The sequence below is a fragment of the Schistocerca serialis genome, chromosome 12 (genome assembly GCF_023864345.2).
Source record: "Schistocerca serialis cubense isolate TAMUIC-IGC-003099 chromosome 12, iqSchSeri2.2, whole genome shotgun sequence".
NCBI lineage: Eukaryota > Metazoa > Arthropoda > Insecta > Orthoptera > Acrididae > Schistocerca > Schistocerca serialis.
The window spans coordinates 33,345,028-33,368,126 of NC_064649.1; the positions used below are offsets into that span (position 1 = coordinate 33,345,028).

Consider the following 23,099-nt stretch of genomic DNA (forward strand, 5'->3'; position numbering starts at 1 on the left):
TTGTTCAAAGTTTATTCTCATGCAAAAAAAATATATATATCATGTTAATTTTTTTTTCCTCCAGCTTAGTCATTTGGCCTAAAATTGTACGTCTGTAGTCTCTGAATGTTATGACATTTTGTTTACACGGGGTAATTCTTATTAATGGTCAAAAACTCCTTAAGTGACATAGATGACTAAGACAAGTAATTTAATATAAGACATGTGGGGCTGCAAATGTTGGGAAGTATCTTGAAAGTTGATGAAAACTGTTGAACATGTGACATCCCCATATGACGTACCTCAACACACATGCAATGGTTGGGCTTGGGCATGAAGGGATGATGGACTGATGCAATACTTGAATTCGAGCAAACGGTGCAAATTTCTAACACCTTTTGTAAATATGGTCTGTTGTAAAAGTAGAATTTACAAAATTATTGCCCTTACTGCTACCAAGAAAACCTATTCTTATTTTGTGTCTCTTTCCTTTTCTTCCTTCTTTTTCTGTTTACAGACATCAGTTAATAAAGAAAACCTGTGCCTCTTTCCTTTTCTTCCTTCTTTTTCTGTTTACAGACATCAGTTAATAAAGAAAACCTAAGTCATGCGCTGGTACAATGCAATTCAGAAGCTTATACTCATTTACTTGTGATGCAATACGGTAGGCTTTTTTGTACCAGCAAAGACTGCGAGATCGATACATAAAATAGTAAATTGTACCTCAATATAAATGCATAATTGTCAAATGCAGTAAAAAAATATTGCCTGCCAGAAGCAAGACTTGAAACCTGAGCCCCATGCACTAAATATGTGCACATAGGCCCACAGCCACACTGAAGTGAATACTTGACATCAGTTGGTATGATCTGGTGTGACAGACTGATGGGTTTAACTGCTGCACGTGAGGTGAGGTACGTCATCTCATAACATCACACCTTTGGGATGTTTCCCGATGTTAACGGCCTCATGTTTCTTACATTAAATTACTTGTCTCAGCGACACCTACGTCACTTGAGAGATTTTTTTAAACATTAATGAGAATCACCCGGTTCACTCCATTCCGCTAGTCGTGTAGTTACATGCATTATTCATCGAACAACAAAAATTCCGCTAAGATAACATTTCACTTAGTATATTTCAATAATAATCATTCTGAGCACAGTGCTTTTATATGCTATCAATCATAACTTTATCAAGAGAGGTAATATTTTCTGCAAATTAAGATACCATTTGAATCCAAGTGTACTAGTAATCACAATATATTGTGATGCTGCTGAAGAGATTATACACAATACATGCAACATTTTAACTTGGCTTCTATCCACAATGTTCAACAGCAGCTCAGCAGGTACGACTGCGCTCAGAGTGTTGACGAAACACAAACATACCATATCATCATTTCAGCTGCTGACACGTGAGCACCACTGTCATTATCTCGTGTACCAAATACCTTCGCTTACATCCATACTCCACAAGTCACCGTACGGTGCATTGCGGAGGATATCCTGTACCAGTACCACTCATTTTCTTTCCTGTTCTAAACACATAACGCGGGGGAAAAAAATGACTGTCCAACAGCCTCCATACAAACCTTAATTTCTTGCATCTTATCTTCATGATTCTGACATTCATCACACCAACTAGAAGTCCTGTCCAAGATCTCTCTTATACTCCTGAAGTTACTCAATGATGACACCTTCCCATACACAAAGCATCATCAGTAAATAGCTGAAAATTGCTGCTAACCCAGCCCTTCAGATCATTTCTGTGTATAGAGAATACGAGCAGTCCTATCGGACTTCCCTTGAGCACTCCTCACAAAACCGTCATCTCTGATGAACACTTGCCATCAAGGACAATGTACTGCATTCTGTTACTTAAAAAGTCTGAGCCACTCTCATATCTGGGAAACTAAACTGTATACTCAGACCTTTGTCAACAGTCTGCAGTGTGACACTGTGTGAAACACCTTCTGGAAATCTAGGAATATGTCATCTGCCTGTTTCCTCAGTCCATGTTTCACAGGATATCATGTGAGGAAAGGGCAAGCCGAGTTTTGCATGAGCAACGTTTTCTAAGTTCGTGTCAATTTGTGGACAGAACTTTTATGTCTCAAGGAAATTCATTATATTTGAACTCAGAATATGTTCAAGAATTCTGCAGTACACTGATGTTAAGGATACTGGTGTGTAATTTTGCAGGTCTGTTTTGCGTAAATGAGTCACCCACACTTTTTTCCAGCTGCATGGGATTTAGGGCTGGGAGAGAGAGTCACGATAAACGCAAGTTAAGTAAGGAGTAAATGCCATTGAGTACTCACTGTAAAACTGAGCACAGATATCACCCAGATCTAGCGACTTATTTATTTTCAACTATTTCCATTTCTGCTCCACACCACGGATGTTCTATTTCTACATCCTCTGTGTGGAAGGCTGTACAACCCTCAAATGAAGGTATGTTTATACAATCCTCCTTTGTGAATGAGTTTTTAAACATAAAATTTAAACCTTTTGCTTTCTTCTATTGCCAGTCCTGACTACTGAGAAGTGACTGGGTAGAAGCCTCAGACCTGCTTAGTGATTTTACTCATGACCAGAATTGTCTTGTTTTCTTGGCTAGATATTTGGTACAGTATGATGATGGGAGTAGTTCTATGCTTCGCACATTGATCTTATGGATGCACAAGTTTCTACCAACTTCGGCCTCTCAACATTTTGGCATTCTTTTTTGAACCAAGAGTGCAGCCATCTCTGAACTTTCTAAATTTGATTACTAAACCACAGAAGGTCCTTTCCATTATTAATTCACTTACTTGACACATCTCCAGAGAATGATTTACAATCATTAAACTTTGCCTGTAATTCCCTTACATGTCATATTGGAGGTAAATTATGCCCATTCATGGGAGAAGACGAGAATGTGGAGGAGATTACAGGACAGAGGGGGTGGAAACTGTTGGATGAAGGGTGTGGGGAAGTATGTTGTCATAGGTTGAGGGCGGGATAATTATAGGAGTGGAGAACGTATTGTAAGGATAACTCCCTTTTGTGCAATTCAGAAAAGCTGCTGAGGGACGGAAGGATCCAGATGGCTCATAGTGAAACAACCATTGAAATAAAGTGTGTTATGTTCAGCTGTATGTTTTGTCACAGTGTGGTCTACTTTGTTCGAGGCCACAGTTTTATGGTGGCTGTTCATCCTGGTGGACAGCTGGTTGGTAGTTATACCAATATAAAAAGCAGTGAAATGATTGCAGCAGACTGGCAAATGACATGGCTGCTTTCACAGGTGGCCTGCCCCCTGATGGGGTGGTATAACCTGTGACAGGGCTGGAATAAGAAGTGACAGATGGGTGAAATGGGCAGGTTTTGCACCTCGGTTTTCCCCAGAGATATGATCCTTGCGGCAAGGGGTTGGGATTGGGAGTGGCAAAGAGATGGACAAAAAAGGAGAGGAGTGGAGAAAGATGGGCAGATGTGTTGGCATGTTCTCATCAGCAGTGCAGAAATACCCAGATGTCTACGTGGTGTGCTGACAACTGCCACCTGATGCTGCTCTTGTTGGCAGTCTAGTCTCTGCACACTCCTCCAGACAGCATTCATCTCTCTGCCACTAGTACACTACTATCCCTTCCCCCTCCTCTTCCCCTCCAGATTGCTGTTTGCATCCCAAGTGACGTTACATTCTGGCCCGAGATGCTGGAGTGGTCAGTTTTGTGTGTGTGTGTGTGTGTGTGTGTGTGTGTGTGTGTGTGTGTGTGTGTGTGTGTGGGTGGGCGCGCACAGGCGGACACACGCATACGCATGTGCCTGTACGTACTGACGAATGCTGTGGCTGAAAGTTATATGCGAGTGTCTTTTAATCATATCTTTTCCTACATTGTTGTTAGAGTATTAAGTAGCTACTGGAATCAAGTCTTAACGGAAACTACATAAATTAAAACACGTAACACCAATGCCAGCTCTCATTCTAGTATAGTACTGACCCCAGCCAGCAAAGCAGGTGTCGAGTGAAGGTACTGCCAAAACAAAGTGGAGACAAGACACAGCACAGCTCTACAGTAGTGACTTGTCGGTGGCTGAGGAAAATCAGCTGGAAGTGTGTGGCATTTGGAGCACTTTAATTAGGTGGAACCCCAAGAATTTTAATAAACTATTGGATTGGTGCATAAATTCATAGCGTTTTTCCATAAATTTAATAAACATAATCAATAAACATAACAGAGATTTTAGTCATGAATAATCTTCTCCTTCACTATTTTGAACAGTCTGCCAATGCCGGGTAACTTTTGAATTCTACGACTGTAGAAATCACGTGGTTTTGAGGCAAAGAACTCGTTGCGCCACATTTGGAGTGCATTTTCATCCAGAAAGGATATTCCTTGAATGTTGTTCGACAGATAGTAGAAAAGTTGAAAATCTGAGGGCACAATATCAGGTGAATAGGGTGGGTGTGGAATGGCTTTCCAAACCACCTCCTGTAAAATGTTTTTTGATCAGTCTAGCAGAACTCTGGTGGGCATTATCATGGAATGGCATGACTTCATGCAGTCTTCCTGGTCATTGTTCCTGGATTGTGTCTGAAAGGCATCTCAGTTACTGACAATAAATGTCGGCAGTGACGGTTACACCTCGGGGAAGCAATTCATAGCACACCACACCGTCGCTGTTCCACCAGTTACTTAACATTATCTTTTGTGGATGCCTTCATACACTGAGTTGCTACATTGTTTGGGCTAAACCATTACTTTCTTTTCCTTATGTCAGCCTAAAGACACCATTTCTTACCACCAGTAATGCTACAGGATGGGAATGGTCTGTGCTGTTTACGAGCCAATTGATGATGACCAACAAGAGAAACACATATGGCCACCCGCACCCGCTGATTTCTGTGATTCTGGCTTAGAGCATGCGGTAGCATAACACGATTTTTGAACCTTCCCATTGCATGCAAATGTCATGCCATGGAAGAATGATCACAGTTCATCACATCTGCCAGTTCTCAAGTACACAGATGTGGATCAGTGTGTATTAATGCGTTTAAATGATCTTCATCAAACCCTGAAGGTCTCCTTGACCGTGGAGAATCACTAAAGTCAAAACGATCCTCCTTAAACCATTTTCTTGCTGTGCTCTGTCCAGTGGCATTATCCTGCACATGACAAAAATGTTTCTGGTAGCCTCTGCTGCTGTCACTCCTCTATTGAACTAAAATAGAATAACATGTCCTGAAATGTTCCTATTTCTCCACTTGGCACTCCATTTTCTAGTGTCCACAGCTCCACACTATCCTCATGTTACAAAATGACAATTTTTAAACTCAAATATCAACAGTGAATTACAAATAAAAAATGACAATCGATAAATAAACCCATAGCAACCAGAATACTAACACGCGAAACAAAAACGCTGTGAGCTTATGCACTAACCTAATACATACCCAATGGACTACACATTCATGAAAAATTGTGTGTGTTCACCAAGTAACTTACTTAAATGCCAGAGCAGCTGTGCTAGGTGGTACTGGATCAAGGATTGACATATCAAGTTCCTCTAACTTCTTGAGGCTTCCCAGGGCAATGAATGCCTCTGTCAATTTGTCACGGACTATGTCAAAATTGTAAAGCTGCAGACGTTCCAAGCTGTCAGCAATGGCAGGACACACCTGCATACATACAGAAATGGGTCTCCTGAAAATATTTTCCTCCTGTCACTTATCAGAAGCCCCCGCCCCCCTCCAAAAAATAAACAAACAACAGCAACAACAACAATAATCACTATCTTCACCTGTATCTATATAGCAGACACATGCAGAACTCCAGACGGAATGCCTAACACAGCACACCATGATAACACAATGTCCTAATTCACAGGAGGACTCAGATGACAACAATCGGAAGATAAAACATCTTGCACAGCTTGGACGCCATTCAGAACTTAATTAAGCTATACTGACAACAGATAATAACCACAAAATAGGCGCACAGCGTTGGGAACAGCCGCTACTATCGGTCGGCACACACCATGGACAGAGCGCCAGACGCGGTGCAGACTGCAGAGGGTATGCCTAGCACAACATAGGCATAAATACCAGACTCGTTCCACACTGGAATCAGTTTCTAACAGTACCTGAAGAAGAATGTGAGTCATGCAGTTGAAATAGCATGCAGAAAAGTCATGAATAACCAATAGAAACCTGATTAATCAACATGATATGAAATATTACTCAATATTACATACTGTAGTAAGTGGAAGAAAACCAGCCCAGTCACACTGTAAGTGAGCTTTGAAAAGAAGCTATACCCCACAGGGAAAGAAAGAGCTCAGTCAATATTAAATAGGGAAAAATAGGCTGAGTCCAGTAGGTGCCAAACTTAATGGAATCTGTAGATTAGCAGAATGCTTATTTACATGGTCTCATCTCTGTCTTTCTCAATACAGTGTAAAAGGCTTAAGAAAGATTAATATAAAACAATATTTAACAATATAGTACAGAGTTTGAGTACAAATATGGGATGGAGTGAAAGAAGCTGTTTTCCGGAAAACATTTATGGCAATACCTGGTATACCAAAAAGTGAGATCAGTGAGGCTTCAGGTACTGGGAATGCCCATATTGGCGAGAGAGGGAAACATGGATACAGGCCCTGGAAATAAATGCATTCAACAGTGCTATCTCTCCTCTCTGACTGCGTAAGTGAAATGGCTATTTTCTAGCAAATCTGAAGAGTAATTTCATAATAATGGAGTATCTTAGAGGCACACAAATAGCATCACTTGAAACCACATAATTTATAGATTAGGAAATATGCTTCCTTACATACAAGATGGCACCAGTACTGGTGTACTAAGTGTCAAGGGAGAGGGCAAGGAGCCACTCCAATCCCGGGAGCGGAAAGACCCACCCTAGGGGCAAAAAAGTACGGGCACACACTCGCGCGCACACACACACACGCATCCATCCACACACACACAGACACAAGCAGACATATTTAAAGACCTTGGTCTTTAAATATGTCTGCCTGTGCCTGCACACGTGTGGACGGACACGCGTGTGTGTGCGAGTGCACACCCGTACCCTCTCACCCCCAAGGCAAGTCCCTTCGCTCCCGGGACCGGAACGACTCCCCACCCCCTCCCCCAAAACCGACTTGCCTTGGGGGTGAGAGGGTATGGGTGTGCACTCGCACACACACGCGTGTCCGTCCACACGTGTGCAGGCACAGGCAGACATATTTAAAGACCAAGGTCTTTAAATATGTCTGCTTGTGTCTGTGTGTGTGTGGATGGATGCGTGTGTATGTGCGCGCGAGTGTGTGCCCGTACTTTTTTGCCCCTAGGGTGGGTCTTTCCGCTCCCGGGATTAGAGTGGCTCCTTGCCCTCTCCCTTGAAACCCACTTCCTCTCGTCTTTCCCTCTCCTTCCCTCTTTCCTGACGAGGCAACCGTTTGTTGTGAAAGCTAGAATTTTGTGTGTATGTTTGTGTTTGTTTGTGTGTCTATCGACCCGCCAGCGCTTTCGTTCGGTAAGTCACCTCATCTTTGTTTTTATTTATAAATAATTTAATTACAAATGATAGTCTTGAAAACACTGTGGCACATGAAGTCCAATATTGTAGCCTCTGCATCACCATCTGCTTTCTTTCCTTATCTTGCTTGTCAGTCTCTTTCTGTCCTTTGACACAGCAAGCTTCAGCACATGGCGTTTACTTTGCTGCCAGTGGGTAGCACCTTTTTGGTTTTGGAAAATGGTGACCAGAATTTTGATGTTAGATCTTATTGCAGAATGTCCCCTCCTGCAGCTACCAAGCCCATGCTAACATTTTTTAAATTTTTTATTCCACTAGAGATATCTTTTGCTTGGCGACATCTTTGTAGAGAAAAAAGCCATTCACAGATCACATTAATACAACACCAAAGAAAAGTTTTTTCCAGCACTTCGTTGTTTTGCTCACGAATGGGCTGTAGCTGTAAAGTTGATTGACATGTTCTACACAAGTCTTTTTCATGTTATAATCTATGACAGTGTTAGCTTTATTGTTTTTGTAAGACTTCCTTTTAAAAATACAGAAACCTCTTTGGTGGTTGCTGATGTCTTGTGAAGAGGCAATAGACACCATGTTTATTTTTCCATTTGAACACTGGAATAGGATCCACCCCGCCCCCCCCCCCCCCCTTTTGTGTGATTATATATACTTTCAGCTTCCCTTTTTTTTATAACTTGTTCGTTGGCCCTTTCTTTTCTTCATAAGAGTTCCAACAGCTAGCTTCTGATTTTCCTACAATGTGTTTAGTACAGGTGCACTTTTATATTGAGCTCCGCTGCATCTAGTGTGGAAAATTTGAACTGCTACAGCTATCCTACAGCCAGCATCTATGTAGCATGCGCAAAAACACATTTCACTAAATGGGACTGCTGCATCTGTATGGAATACAGCGGATATGTGTGTGCCTGTGTCACGTACTGGCAGAGTGCCAAATATGTTAAGCATCACAGTGCCTCCTTTCCGGGGAGACATAGCTATTAAGAGTTAAAAGATACAGCCAAAATATATTCTCTGATGAGCTGGATATAATTACAAAGTTCAGTTTATTCAAATAGGCTTACCTAACAATTAAGTCATCTTATGAAACAGAGATAGAGAGAGGTTTTGTACAGATACATGTAGTATCATTGATGAATATACAGGCAAAGTGAAATGCCTGAAAATGGGGGGAAAAAAACCACTGAACTAACAGAAATAAGAGTCATCGAGTCTCAACTGCATAATTTGAGAACTTTAAGTAAAAGATTTCTAACAAATTGCAAGCTAGAACGTTTCATGAGAGAAAGGAAAAAGCCAAGAAGGAAACCCAAAAGGGTGTGGAAAGAAGCCATACGTATAGGTTTTGGCAAGAATCTGCTTCTGCCTAACATATTAGTCCAGTGAAAGTCAAATGCACGAGACGCTATAAAATCATATGAGAAATGGTTATAACACTCACCATTTTCCATCCATTGCCCACTTTATGCGTATGGACTTAAGGGTGTTCCTCTTGGCATTCAGGAAGTATCTCAGATCATCCATACCGACAATCGTGCATCTGAAGTCTACCTCGGTTAGTCATGGGCATCCGTCACCCAAAGGTTGCAGCACGGGTGTGTGTTCCGGGGAGAGTGTCTCTAGAGCCAGCACACGCAGGTGCTGTAGACGAGACACTGCTTCTGAAAATTTCTCCGACTTCAGCAATTCACTGGGTATCCACAGTGTGCATAGTCTGGAGCACTTCTCAACCAAGTTCTTCAGTACCTGCAATCAAACAGTTCCCCTACTATACAAACCTTTCCAAACAGAAGAATGGGAAATTTTGAGAGGGATGAAGCACCATTACAGGTTTAACCCATGTTTTCTGTGTGCTCTGACAAATACATATTATCAATTTTCATCAACGGAAGCAGTACAGCAAAATGACAGATGGATCATGGACAACTACATTGAGGGAAGTAAGTCAGTAATAGTGGGGAATAAAAGAAATGCAGCCACATCATCCACAATCATCAGACTGATTTACTGCTGGATAATAGATGTTGGTCCCGGGTTCGATTCCCGGCGGGGTCAGGGATTTTTCCTGCCTCGAGATGACTGGGTGTTGTTGTGTCGTCTTCATCATCATCATTCATCCCAATTACGGTCGGAGGAAGGCAACGGCAAACCACCTCCATTAGGACCTTGCCTAGTAAGTTTGGTGCGGGTCTCCCGCATCGTTCCCCTACGCTCTATAAAGAAGCATGGGACTTCATCATCATCATCATCATCATCATCATCAATAGATGTTGGTGCTCCCTACAAATAGGTTTCAGACCCATCTGGCAAATCCTGAGTTCATTCTCACTGTGAATGTCGCAGCTGCTTCTTTTTCAGTCGAAGCAAATGTTCTGTTCAAATGTTCTACATTTTTTGTTGTGCCTTTCTGCAACTCAGCATCTCCACCATATGGTGAGTAGCAACTATCCTTTTCATAATATTGTATTTATTGACATAGTTACTGAGGCACATTGAAGGATAACAACATGGCGCATATCTGGCGAAGTGGGGGTCTCGATTGTTTATTGTGAAGAATTTTGTATAATGCTTGCTTCTTGCGACAGGGCATGAGACTGAAGCCATTAAGCTCAAACTCCGTGGAGAAGCCAACTATATTGTTAGTCTCAGCTCTCGTGCAAAATCAAACTTTTAACAGAGACAAATTCTGCTATTGCTCCTGTGGGAGGAGTGTTCCTACAGCACCAGCTGGGTTGGCAACCAGCACGGAGCAGAGTAGCACATTAACTGAAAAAACAGTTTTAGACAGACAACGCTGAAGACTAGATGTATCATGAAGCTGTGTCTGTGATGGACAGACCTCCGTTTCTGATATCGAGTCTGTGCACCACTGAGGTCACTGTCACCCAGCAACCCAAGTTGCAAAGCTGAACTTTCTGAACATAGCAAAATCCTGGTGCAGTTGTTCCTCTGATTTCCCCTGCCTGATGGATTTGGGAATATTTTTATCATTTACACGGTTCAGCCACATTAATGTTATCACCTATGTTCGACACCCACATCCGACAACCACTCAAAGACAGCAGTTGGCAGCAGTAGCAGCAAAGGACATATAAAGTGTGTCGAATGTCACGGAAAACAGTGCAGTCATTGTCATAATGCAGAAACAGAGTGGTTTATCAAACGCTTAAACGGGCACAATCACTGGCTTTCAGGCCATTTTTGAAGTGGCTAAGTTTGTAACTGTTTGTGTGCCACTGTGGTTAAAATAAACTGTGCGTGGCTAAACGGCACTACCCAAAACCCTGGTGCTCTACGGACCATAGATGACAGGGGCAAACAATGGCCGCAGATATGTGTACGGGGAGGGTTTGTGTACCCATTCTGACTGCTGTTGATCAGCAACGAAGGCTGGAATTTGCATGTCAATACAGCAACTTGACATCCACAGAATTGAGAGAGGTGGCATTTTCAGACGAATGACCTTTTGTACTCCAACAGACGGATGGCTCTTAGCCCGTATGGTGTGAAATGTTTGAAAGCAAACAGCTTGCAAAGATTGTCAGAAGGGTCCAGGACAGAGGGCATTCCCTGGATGACCTTGCCATTCTGGAAGGCACAATCGATCAACACAACGATCAATCCATCCTTGGGGACCACGTCCAGCCCTACGTGCAGTTTGTATTTCCCTCGGCATGATGGCATGTACCAGCAGGAAAATGCAACATGTCACACAGCTCACATTGTACGTGTGTAATTCAAAGAGCACCAGGGTGAGTTTGCTGTATTCCCCTTGGCACCAAACTCCCCGGATTTAAACCCAATTCAGAATCTGTCAGACCCCTCGATTGGGCTGTTCGCATCATGGAGCCTCCAGTGAGCAACCTAGTGCAGCTTGCCATGGCACTGGAGTAGGCATGGCTTCACATCCCTGTTGATACCTTTCCAAACCTCACTGACACTCTTACTGTGCTTCTTGCAGCGGTCCGTGTTGCAAAGGGTGATTATTCTGGCTTTGGACAAGTGGTCACGTTAATGTGATTGACAGTATAGTCCCCACATTGGAATGTATTAATAATATACAAGAGCAATCTGAAAATTTCACGGAATCATCACCAGATGTCAGAGTAGCACCACAAGTTTCCCTGTGTTTGAGTGAACACGTGACATGTCAATACTATGGGTAGAGATCTGCGGTGCAGGTGTCTGTCTATTATTGTTACTGTGCAGTGATTAGTAAAGAGGGGGGGGGGGGGGTGGGGGTATTCAAACAATGATTAAGAACTTCTTAAAATCAGCTATGAAAGCAAAGGAAATTCATGTCAGTTTTCTGATCACAGTGAGGAGATGCACCACTACCTCAGAAATTATTGCAAATGTGCAAAAAATGGTCACAGAGGATCAAAGACAAAGTGTGGGAAATTGCTGGAGCTTTAGTGGTATCATCTGAAAGGCCATATCACATTTTAAGAGTTGGGCTGTATATGAGAAAATTATGTGCTAGATTGGGGGCTGTAATGCTTACGACAGGACTGGAAATGCATCAGAGCTGAAATTTCTGAACAATGACTGACTCGTTTTCAGAGCAACCAAAATGATTTTTTTAACAGATGATACTAGGGTCCACTACCATACTCCAGAGACAAAAAAACAATCAAAATAGTGGAAACTTGCCAATTCACCATCACCAAAGAAAGCAAAGGCAATGTCAGCTGGTAAGGTCATGGCATCAGTTTTCTGGGATGTGAAAGGGATTCTGCTGATAGATCATCTTCCCACTGGTCAAACAATTATGGGACAATACCATGCTAACTTTCTGGTCCAGCTACAGGAAAAGATATCAACTTTCTGGTACAAAAAAAAAAAAGAGGGGCCGCCCGATTTGGCAAAGAAGAAAGTCATCTTTCATTAAGACAATGCATGCTCATAAACAAGTGTTATGGTCACAGCAAAAATAGATGAACAAAATTCTCCTCGGTGCATCTTGGTGAGGAATCACTAAGTAAAGGATGTGTCCACACAATGCATTTTTTCCGGTCAACTTCACATATGTGCATAAATTTCTAACACTGCTGCTATGCAAACTCTGCTAGAAATGGCAGTTGTGTGTTACAAGCATAGCTTCCTGCCCTCGGTGGGTGCTTTTTTAGCAGATGACAAGCAGCTGGGCCTCATGTGTGATTTGCAGTGCAGTGTATTGAAGTTATGCTGTGAAGTGATTTATGTGCAAAAATGCTGTTGACTCCAAAGCAAGCATGCTTGAACTTATAGATAATTAGAGATGACAAGAGTCATACAGAATGCTGCTTCTAAAGATTATTTTAATAAAAATTTTAGATATGATGCCCTGAGCATCAAGCAATAGATAAATTGTCTGTGATCTTACTAAAATAAAGAATAAGGTGCTGTACCAAGTGTCTACGCTCTTATTAATTTAAAGAATAAGGTATTGTACTATAAGGTGCAAAGTAAGAAAGCTGGGAAGAATAAACCAGGGAGTTATGAAAGGTGTATGTGAAAACTGCAGATGATTAAACATGCTATGGTGACTTAATAGTACAACAACTGAGAAGCCTGACATCTGAAAAAAGAAATGATGAGTTACGTGTAGTTCCTCAACAAGCTACTAGAAATAGAACTGAAGGACACTGATTATGCAAAAAATAGAAATTTGGAAAACACAACCTTTGTTCTAGTGGATTGCAGCACCAAATTCCCAAATTTGTCGAGTCTGAGGATGTTAATCTACATATAAACTTTCACAGTTAATGTGTAAACAATTTTTTTTTATAACATGAGTCTGGTCTCAGCAGCCAGAGACAGTGGACATGGGTGTGTTAGTTATCTTTGCATGAGAATGTGTGTGTGTGTGTGTGTGTGTGTGTGTGTGTGTGTGTGTGTGTGTGTGTGTGTTGTCTAATTCGGAAGAAGGCCTTCTGCCCACAGCTTACTCATTTGATAGCCTTTTTGTTGTGCCTGTCTGTGACAACATCTCTGGTGAATAGGAATCTATACTTTTTATAATACTGTATTTTTTTGTAAAATAAAATACAAATTATGTATTGAAGGTTAACCTTCACATAACAACCTCCATTAAGTATTTCTCAGTTTCAGGAATAATCACTGAAATACTTAGTTTTGACATATGAAATAAGTATGTTCAGCCTGGTATATCAGTCACCAGTTAGTAGCTAACGAAATGTTATTGCCAACCTTATCACTGCAGATTTCCAAGCAGCAAATCAAAAATCTTGCAGTGATCTTCTCCTGAAATTTGCAAATAAGACTTTGTTGTAACTTTGTATTTCTCACACCTCTGTTATTTAGACACTTCTTTATATACATCACTTTTCCGTTTTCTTTTTCTGTCACCTTTTCTTTACAATAAATGCAGCACAAGCTGTGTACACGAAAACATTCTTGCGTACATGTATTTTCTACAAATTTTTGTGCATGCCCTTTTATTCCTGTGTGTTTGCCATTGCAAACAAGGAATGTGGTATCAAGTGAATATACCTTAATATTAATCTGGTGGCTGCATTTTATTCAATTATTTCAACTAGCTGTACAATTACAGTCATTTTAGGTAACGAGCCATAAGCGATAAATGGCTGGAAGAGACCAACACAAGGGTCCTAGCACAGCCTTCCTCTGCAGGCAACCAAATTTTAGGAAGGAATTTATAGTTCAAACACAGATCTGGAACAAAAAATTATATATCAGCTAAGAAGCTAGTAAATGATAGGAACTGCTGAATTGTGGAACAATTGGCATGTTTACTTAGCCCCTTTTACTTATCTACACATATATAAAAGAAAAAAACTGGTGGCAACAGAACCTCCAATATCAAGCAAGTGCACTTTAGAGAATGTAACACTTACCGAGTAGGTGAGCTTCTGTGCAACATGCAGACGCAGCTCGGACAGTCCCTGGCAGTTGTAGTATAGGGTGCAGAAGACACGGGGTGTGGCTCCCCGATACGTGCATACTTTGCGCCGGTTTGGGGCATCACGGAAAGTCTGTATCGCCTCCAGGTCAGTTCTGCCACCTTTACAAGTGTGTGTGTCACTGGAAGGTCAGTACCTGTCACACAGTAATTTGTTGACAGCTCATTCCAGAACAGTATCTCCAACATGTGGGAAAGACAATTCTTACAATGCCAATACTCTGGAGCAGCCTATTTTTTGCTTCTACATAATCAGGGGAAAAAAATAAAAATAAAAAAAGGAGTGTACATTCTTTTACAGGTTTCCAATTCAATCAAGATTTATTGTTACAAGAGTGCTACAGAGTATATGAAATGATTGCATTTACAGACCAATAACACAAGCAGTTCTTAGGTACCAGGTATCAAAACATGCTGAAACACCCATTTTAGTAGGTTGTGTAGCGTCCATGGGCAGCAATGCAGGTGCTGACTCTGGCGACCAGTTTCTTGTACAGATGACAAATATCATCCTGGGATATGTAAAGCCACACCTGCTTGACCTGTTCACGTGGTTCTGTAAGAGTTGTTGGTGGACTAGTCACATAAGTCAGTTTTAGTCCCATTGTACCCCACATGTGCTCAACTGGAGACAAGTCCTGAGATGGTGCAGGCTGGAGAACTTGCTTCATGTCTTGCAGAGCATGTTGAGTTTTATGGGCCTTTATAGGATGCCACTTGTGGATGCCATTTGTGGAAAACATTCTGAGGATGATGATGAGGTGATTCGCATAGAGAAGAAATGGCTTCATAACCAGAAGAAGGAATGGCTCTGACAGGGCTTACACATCCTTGTGTCTCAGTGGAGGAAGGCCACAGAATGGAAAGGGAGTGTAGAGGAACCATCATTCATTCTTGTGGGTATGTTTCAACGTGTTCAATAAACTACTGTTGAAGAAAAAAAAAGTGGTGTATTACTTTCTGGGTGACCATTATATTTAGTAGTTAAATAGTATAGTGTGTAGGATAAGCAATCAAATATTATTGTCAGAAGGGTTGAATGTATTTGGAGAGAGAATAGTGCTCCTACACTATGTGATCAAAAGTTTCCGGACACTTCGATGAAAATGACTTACAAGTTCGTGGTGCCCTCCATCGGTAATCCTGGAATTCAATATGGTGTTGGCTCACCTTTAGCCTTGACGGCAGCTTCCACTCTCACTGGCATATGTTCAGTCAGGTGCTGGAAGCTTTATTGGGGGAATGCTAGCCCATTCTTCACAGAGTGCTGCACTGAGGAGAGGTATCGATGTCGGTCGGTGAGGCCTGGCACGAAGTCGGCATTCCAAAACATCTCAAAGGTGTTCTATAGGATTCAGGTTAGGACTCTGTGCAGGCCAGACCTTTACAGGGATGTTATTATCATGTAACCACTCCGCCACAGGCCGTGCATTATGAACAGGTGCTTCATTGTGTTGAATGATGCAATCACCATCCCCGAATTGCTCTTCAACAGTGGGAAGCAAGAAGGTGCTTAAAACATCAATGTAGGCCTGTGCTGTGATAGTGTGACACACAACAACAAGGGGTGCAAGCCCCCTCCATGAAAAACACAACCACACCGTTAACACCACTGTCTCCGAATTTTACTGTTGGCACTACACACGCTGGCAGATGACATTCACCGGGCATTCGCCATACCCACACCCTGTCATCGGTTCACCACATTGTGTACCATGATTCATCACTCTACTAAACATTTTTCCACTGTTCAATTATCCAATGTTTACACTCCTTACACCAAGCGAGGTGCCGTTTGGCATTTACCGGCGTAATGTGTGGTTTATGAGCAACTGCTTAACCATAAATCCAAGTTTTCTGACCTCCCTCCTAACTGTCATAGTACTTGCAGTGGATCCTGACGCAGTTTGGAATTCCTGTGTGATGGTCTGGATAGATGTATGCTTATTACACATTACAACCCTCTTCAACTGTTGGCAGTCTGTCAGTCAACAGACAAGGTCGGCCTGTAAGCTTTTGTGCTGTATGTGTCCCTTCACGTTTCCACTTCACTATCACATCAGAAACAGTGGACCTAGGGATATTTAGGAGTATGGAAATTTCGGGTACAGATGCATGACACAAGTGACACCCAATCAACTGACCACGTTCCAAGTCCATGAGTTCCGCGGAGCGCCGCATTCTGCTCTCTCACAATGTCTAATGACTACTGAGCACAATGCACCTATTATGAAAAACGTATGGTTCTAGGGGTGTCCGGACCCTTTTTATCACATAGTGTAGGTACACCACAGGTGTATATTAGTTGGGGGAAATCCCAAATGACTAGCCTGTCTTTTTCTAAAAGTTCTTTGATCCTAAGGGTGAGAAGTGAGGTGGTGTGGATATCAGTGCTTGAAGAAAGCCTCTAACATACAGCCATATGAAATATCACTTTGGAGCCGTCAAGTAGGTTTTAAATTGAACTGTCATCACGTATAATGTTGGTCACATATTCTACAGCTACTCAACAGCCAGCTTTTGCCAGAGATGACACAAACGTCAAGCGGTTGTTTTATCTGGTTAATGGTCAACTGTACAAAGGAAGCATCTTATGTTGAGTCATACCTACTGGATGTAGCTTCAGGCTGCTGTTGGCAGAACTGAGTAGCAGTGGCTACAGAGGTGTGAGGCTGTAAGTTAACAAGGTAACTGTGACCAAGTATCTTTATAACAAGCGCTAAACAGTGGGAGTGTTGACAGAATGTTACCATACGAAGTTAAATGACATTGTTTTGTAAAGCCAAGCTCTCTTGCATGTGGGATAATGATCTTAATAATTACTTATATGTATTGTGCTTCTGTTATTACACATTTTCATTTTGTATCTTGTGAATGAATCTCATTCCTCTATTTGTGCACTCCTTTGATTCACGTTTCACAGTTCTATATGTTAATTTTGAAGCTACATAATATATTCTGGGTAAAGCAAACGCATTCCACTAAATGAATAAAACCAGCTTACTGTCAAGGTTTCTATGATGTGCAATGAACAGTACAATGACCAAGTATCATAGATAACTGTTTATGTTAATTAATCCTCAGAGGATACACTATGATGAAGCTAATTACAGTGAAGACAGTTTTGTTAGTTATGTGTATTCAAGTCAAGGAATTTCATGTTCAAAGTTTAAACTTTGGTGAAACATTCCAGTTAACTTAAATTTAGTACAATCACTATTATAAAATTTAGGTATTAGTAAATTCACTTCACCCTTTTATGGTGTTCACTCCTACTCCCAGCCATCTTGTCGGAGTGCAGGTTATAGTGAAGCTAACAATTTGTCTATTCCCCCTCTATTGTTTTTTGATACAAAATCTATAGGTGTAGTACCATAAATGCATTGTTTTCTCATAAGATACAATTTGCAGAATTATATTATAAGCATCTACTAGACTATCATTTCAGTCCAATGCCTCGTGGTCAATTCAAGGTCATTGCTAATTAGGAACAGTTGAAACAAGAGAAAAGAATTGGTAACATCGGTCACCCCCACCCCCTTTCACATGGATGCATGCACAGCAGACTACTACTTCTCACACTGCGATGCTTTAAATTTAAATAAACTGTAAAATAATTACTGATGATTAGTAAGAACTTCAATATCTATCAGGTTGAGTGTAGATGCTGTTATAAATCACATACCCAACTACAGATGATTTAAGCTTTTCCATATAGTTTACTGTCCATTTAATCATTCACTGAACTGTTGACTGACTGTTGGTCGACACAAGTTATTATGTTGAATTAATAAAATGAGTTGCGCCCCCAACAGTGGATAATATCACACAACAAATTTAATAATTTAACACATTAACTGGAAAGCACCAGACTGTGTTCACAGCTATCACTGAAATACCCTCACCAAACATGGCAGAACATTCAAGTTCCACAACTGCACCTGAGACACCGTGCAAAATTAATTGGAGTACAAACAGTGCTAGAATATTTCTAAAGACCCACAGAAAGTGAAAATATTTTAAACTCCTAGCAAGTACAACTGGACCATTGCTCATTGCAGATTCGTTTGCCATGAAGACTTAGGCTGTCCTCCATCTGTCCAATGGCCAGCTTCACACATCCGTCCACATCAAACCCACCAACAAGCAACAGTACCTCCATTATGACAGCTGCCACCCATTCCACATCAAACGGTCCCTTCCCTACAGCCTAGGTCTTCGTGGCAAACGAATCTGCTCCAGTCCGGAATCCCTGAACCATTACACCAACAACCTGAAAACAGCTTTCACATCCCGCAACTACCCTCCTGACCTGGTACAGAAGCAAATTACCAGAGCCACTTCCTCATCCCCTCAAACCCAGAACCTCCCACAGAAGAACCCCAAAAGTGCCCCACTTGTGACAGTATACTTTCTGAGACTGGATCAGACTCTGAATGTGGCTCTCCAGCAGGAATACGACTTCCTCAAATCCTGCCCTGAAATGAGATCCCTCCTTCATGAAATCCTCCCCACTCCACCAAGAGTGTCTTTCCGCCGTCCACCTAACCTTCGTAACCTCTTGGTTCATCCCTATGAAATCCCCAAACCACCTTCTCTACCCTCTGGCTCCTACCCTTGTAACCGCCCCCTGTGTAAAACCTGTCCCATGCACCCTCCCTCCACCACCTACTCCAGTCCTGTAACCCGGAAGATGTACACGATCAAAGGCAGAGCCACGTGTGAAAGCACCCACGTGATTTACCAACTGACCTGCCTACACTGTGAAGCTTTCTATGTGGGAATGACCAGCAACAAACTGTCCATTCGCATCAATGGACACAGGCAGACAGTGTTTGTTGGTAATGAGGATCACCCTGTGGCTAAACATGCCTTGGTACACGGCCAGCACATCTTGGCACAGTGTTACACCGTTCGGGTTATCTGGATACTTCCCATTAACACCAACCTGTCAGAACTCCGGAGATGGGAACTTGCCCACCAGGCCTCAACCTCCACTAAATTCAAGTTGCTGCCACTCATGCCTCACCTGTCATTCAACAGCATCTTTGCCTCTGTACTTCTGCCTCGACTGACATCTCTGCCCAAACCCTTTGCCTTTACAAATGTCTACTTGTGTCTGTGTATGTGCCGATGGACATGTGTGTGTGTGCGCGAGTGTATACCTGTCCTTTTTTCCCCCTAAGGTAAGTCTTTCCGCTCCTGGGATTGGAATGACTCCTTACCCTCTCCCTTAAAACCCACATCCTTTTGTCTTTCCCTCTCCTTCCCTCTTTCCTGACGAAGCAACCGTTGGTTTCGAAAGCTTGAATTTTGTGTGTATGTTTGTGTTTGTTTGTGTGTCTATCAACATGCTAGCGCTTTCAATTGGTAAGTCACATCATCTTTATTTTTAGATATACAAAAACTTAATTTTATTTACATAATTATTTTCTGCTTTTTCTTCGTGTGTGTGTGTGTGTGTGTGTGTGTGTGTGTGTGTGAGAGAGAGAGAGAGAGAGAGAGAGAGAGAGAGAGAGAGAGAGACAGATTTCAACTGACTTCAAACATTTTGATGTGATTACAGTGAAGACGTAAATTTTAGTTTCTTTCCACCTGACTCAGCCAATACAGGGTGAGTCAAAAAGGACTTTGGAATGATATAGAAATTTATTGAGATAACTCTTCCTTGTGGCAGAATGGGGTACTGATGCACTACATGAATCAAACTTGAGGTTGTTTTGTTACAAAATGACATCTCCTGATTCAGTAAGTTATCTCAATAAATTTCTATATCATTCCAAAGCTGTAACATCATTTTTTACTCAGCCTGTATATTGCTGCTTCTTACATACAGCCTGCAAAATGACTATGAAGGCAAAAATTAAACAAATTTGAGCTCGCACAGAGATTTACCAGCAATCACTCTTCCATGAACCGGGTGTGACTAAATGGGAAAAGAGGCAAATAGCAGTGGTACATAAAGCAGCTTTCACCATTCACCAGACAAGAAAGCAAGTCAATATTGCTTTGTTATCTAGTTCTGAGCTATGTTGAAACTTTCAAGTATTTAACTCATTGGGAAGTTACTTTGAAATCAGTTGTGAAATTTTTACCGAACAGACAGAAAGAAAGGAAGAAAGACTGGAAAGTGACCTAATAAAGAAGGGGTAAAAAATTCTGAAAAGATCCACACCTATGAAGGTCTCCACAATACAGATCTCTGGAACGAACAATTCACCTAATCTAATCTAACAAGATACAACATTTGTGTGTTTTGTATAGTGCGTAATTTTACATTTCTGTAGCATTAAAGCAAACTGCCAATCATTACACCACTATGACATATTATTGAGATCTGACTGAACATGAATGTAGCTTCTTTTAGAGAGTACTTCATTACAGATAACTGTGTCATCTGCAAAAAATCTGAAGTTACTATTAATATTGCCTGTCCGGTACTTAGTTTACAACATGGACAGCAAGTGTTCCCAGGAGCACACTTGAAGTTACTTCTACTGCTGTTAATGACTCTATATCCAAGATAACTTGCTGCATCCTCCCAAGCACGAAATGATGCCTTTAAATATGTCAAATGAGAAAATTGCAAGTTGGGTTTCACAGGACTGACGTTTTCAGAACCCATGGTGGTTGGCAGGCATGTCGGCGGTCATTCTGCTTGACATACCTAATTATGTTTGACCTCAGGAAATGTTCTAAGATTCTGCAATACATCGATGTCCGCGATACTGGACAGTAGCTTTGCAGATCACTACTGCTACCACTCCTGTAAGTGGATATCACTTTTGCTTCTTCTCGACTATAGGCAAGCTTCTTTTTTTAAGCCATCTCAGTACATTATTGCTAAAAGAGGGGTTAACCCAGCTGCAGCTGACGAGTATTCCATCAGACCTTGGGGCCTTGATCAATTTTAACTTTTACCAGCTGTTACTTACGGCTACTGATACTAATTTCAGTATAAATCATCTTTGCAGGGGCATCAGAAACTGAGGTGTAACTCCTGATCTCCCCTTGTACAGAAACATTAGAAGAGAGACTTATGCATTTCTGTTCTACTTTGCTAACCTCAATGTCACTTCCTGCAGGCTAACATCCATGAGTATCTGGCCACTAACATTGGTTTTGTCACGGAGAACAAAGGCCTTTTACTTTGCTTCTGCACAGATGTGTTTATTGTTTTAATTTATTTTTATTGATTTCAAAACAACCATGGCTTCATCTTCAGGCACTTTAGTAACGTGATACACCACAGAAAGTATATACTGTTAATACACTCCAACACCCTCTATTGTGTCAACTATACAGAGGTTGCAGTTTTAGTACATTGAACATTCCACATTTATATTTAGCAGTCTGATGAAACCCACTATTTTTCGCCCAGAGGTCGAATATTTTCAAATTTTTAACATGTCTGAGGATATAGTAACAAGAACATACCACTGAAAAACTTACATATTCACACTGGTGTCCCTATAATGTGACTGCTGAAATGCATGTGACACTCAGCCACCATATTGGTCGATAGCTGAGCTGGACACAACTGACCAATTGCATCATATCCTCCAAAACTGATTTTTTACACGTATTTGCAGGAGAACATACCTCAGTCTATATAAAACACAGCTCCAAACAGAAGAGGTAAATTTTGTTCCAATATGGTGAGCAGGAGAACCTGGAGCTGGGCAAACTTACGTAAGCAGCACAATGAGTCCCTCATCTTTCAGAATCTTCTAAAACTGCATCAGCACAAAAATTAAAAATGACAATAAAGACCTTGATTCAGAGGCAACACATGGGGCAAGGTAAAGAAAAATAGAAAAGCTATCTGACGCTTACTGTGAGGTATGAGAAGAACGAAAGAAAGTGTATCAGTTACGTGTGTTACACGGCCAATAAGAGAGCGAAAGGCTGATCACGTGTTTTGAAGAAAGTAATTCAAAAGGAAGAATGAAACATTGCTGTAAGCAAGAATTATAAATTTATTTGCTCACAATATTACGAAAAGAATAGTTGCTACTCAACATATAGCGAAGGTGTTGAGTTGCAGATAGACACAACAAAAAAACACCCACACACACACAAAAAAAAATCACTGACTGACTGACTGTGTGTGTGTGTGTGTGTTTTTTATCTCCGACAAAGGCCTTGTTGGCCAAAAGCTCATTTCCTGACAGTCTTTTTGTTGTGCCTACCTGTGACACAGCATCACCGCTATATGGTGAGTAGCAACTCTCCTTTTCATAATACTGTTGCATTCAATCCTGGATTTACCATTGTTAAATTTCATTGCTCTTTGTTTCAGTCACTGTTACTTGCACTGTGCTCGTATCTCCAAACCGAGGACAGTATCAGAACCCACAACATATTCCAAAAAGCAGTGAAATGTTTCTCTGCTCAGGGCAGCTTCACATTTTTTTTTTTAAATAAATCACTGGAGATCTTAGGTAGATTAGTGCTTATTAAGATACTGAACCTGTGACTCAATAAAAAAAAAGATCCATTTACTCAAAGTAGCAGCTCTTGCTGTACTTTCAGACAATTCTATCTACCCAAATCTTTGACTCAACAAGAGTCATTTCACCACCACATATGACACATTTTCAAGTCTCTTAATTTAATCCATGAAACATGAACCAATGGACGACATAGCCG

At 41.4% G+C, this 23,099-nt stretch overlaps 1 long non-coding RNA gene across 3 annotated transcripts in view; it reads right to left on the reverse strand.

Moving 5' to 3' along the window:
* LOC126427902 (uncharacterized) overlaps positions 1-23,099 on the reverse strand; it is a 71,746-nt gene that overhangs the window by 37,517 nt on the left and 11,130 nt on the right. For 2 of the 3 annotated variants that reach the window (XR_007576750.1, XR_007576749.1), the window contains exons 3-5: positions 14,383-14,584; positions 8,964-9,268; positions 5,474-5,646 (exon numbers count right to left, since the gene is read on the reverse strand). This is a non-coding gene — a long non-coding RNA (uncharacterized LOC126427902). The remainder of the gene's footprint in view (positions 1-5,473; positions 5,647-8,963; positions 9,269-14,382; positions 14,585-23,099) is intronic. The other variant, XR_007576751.1, reaches the window with a different exon arrangement.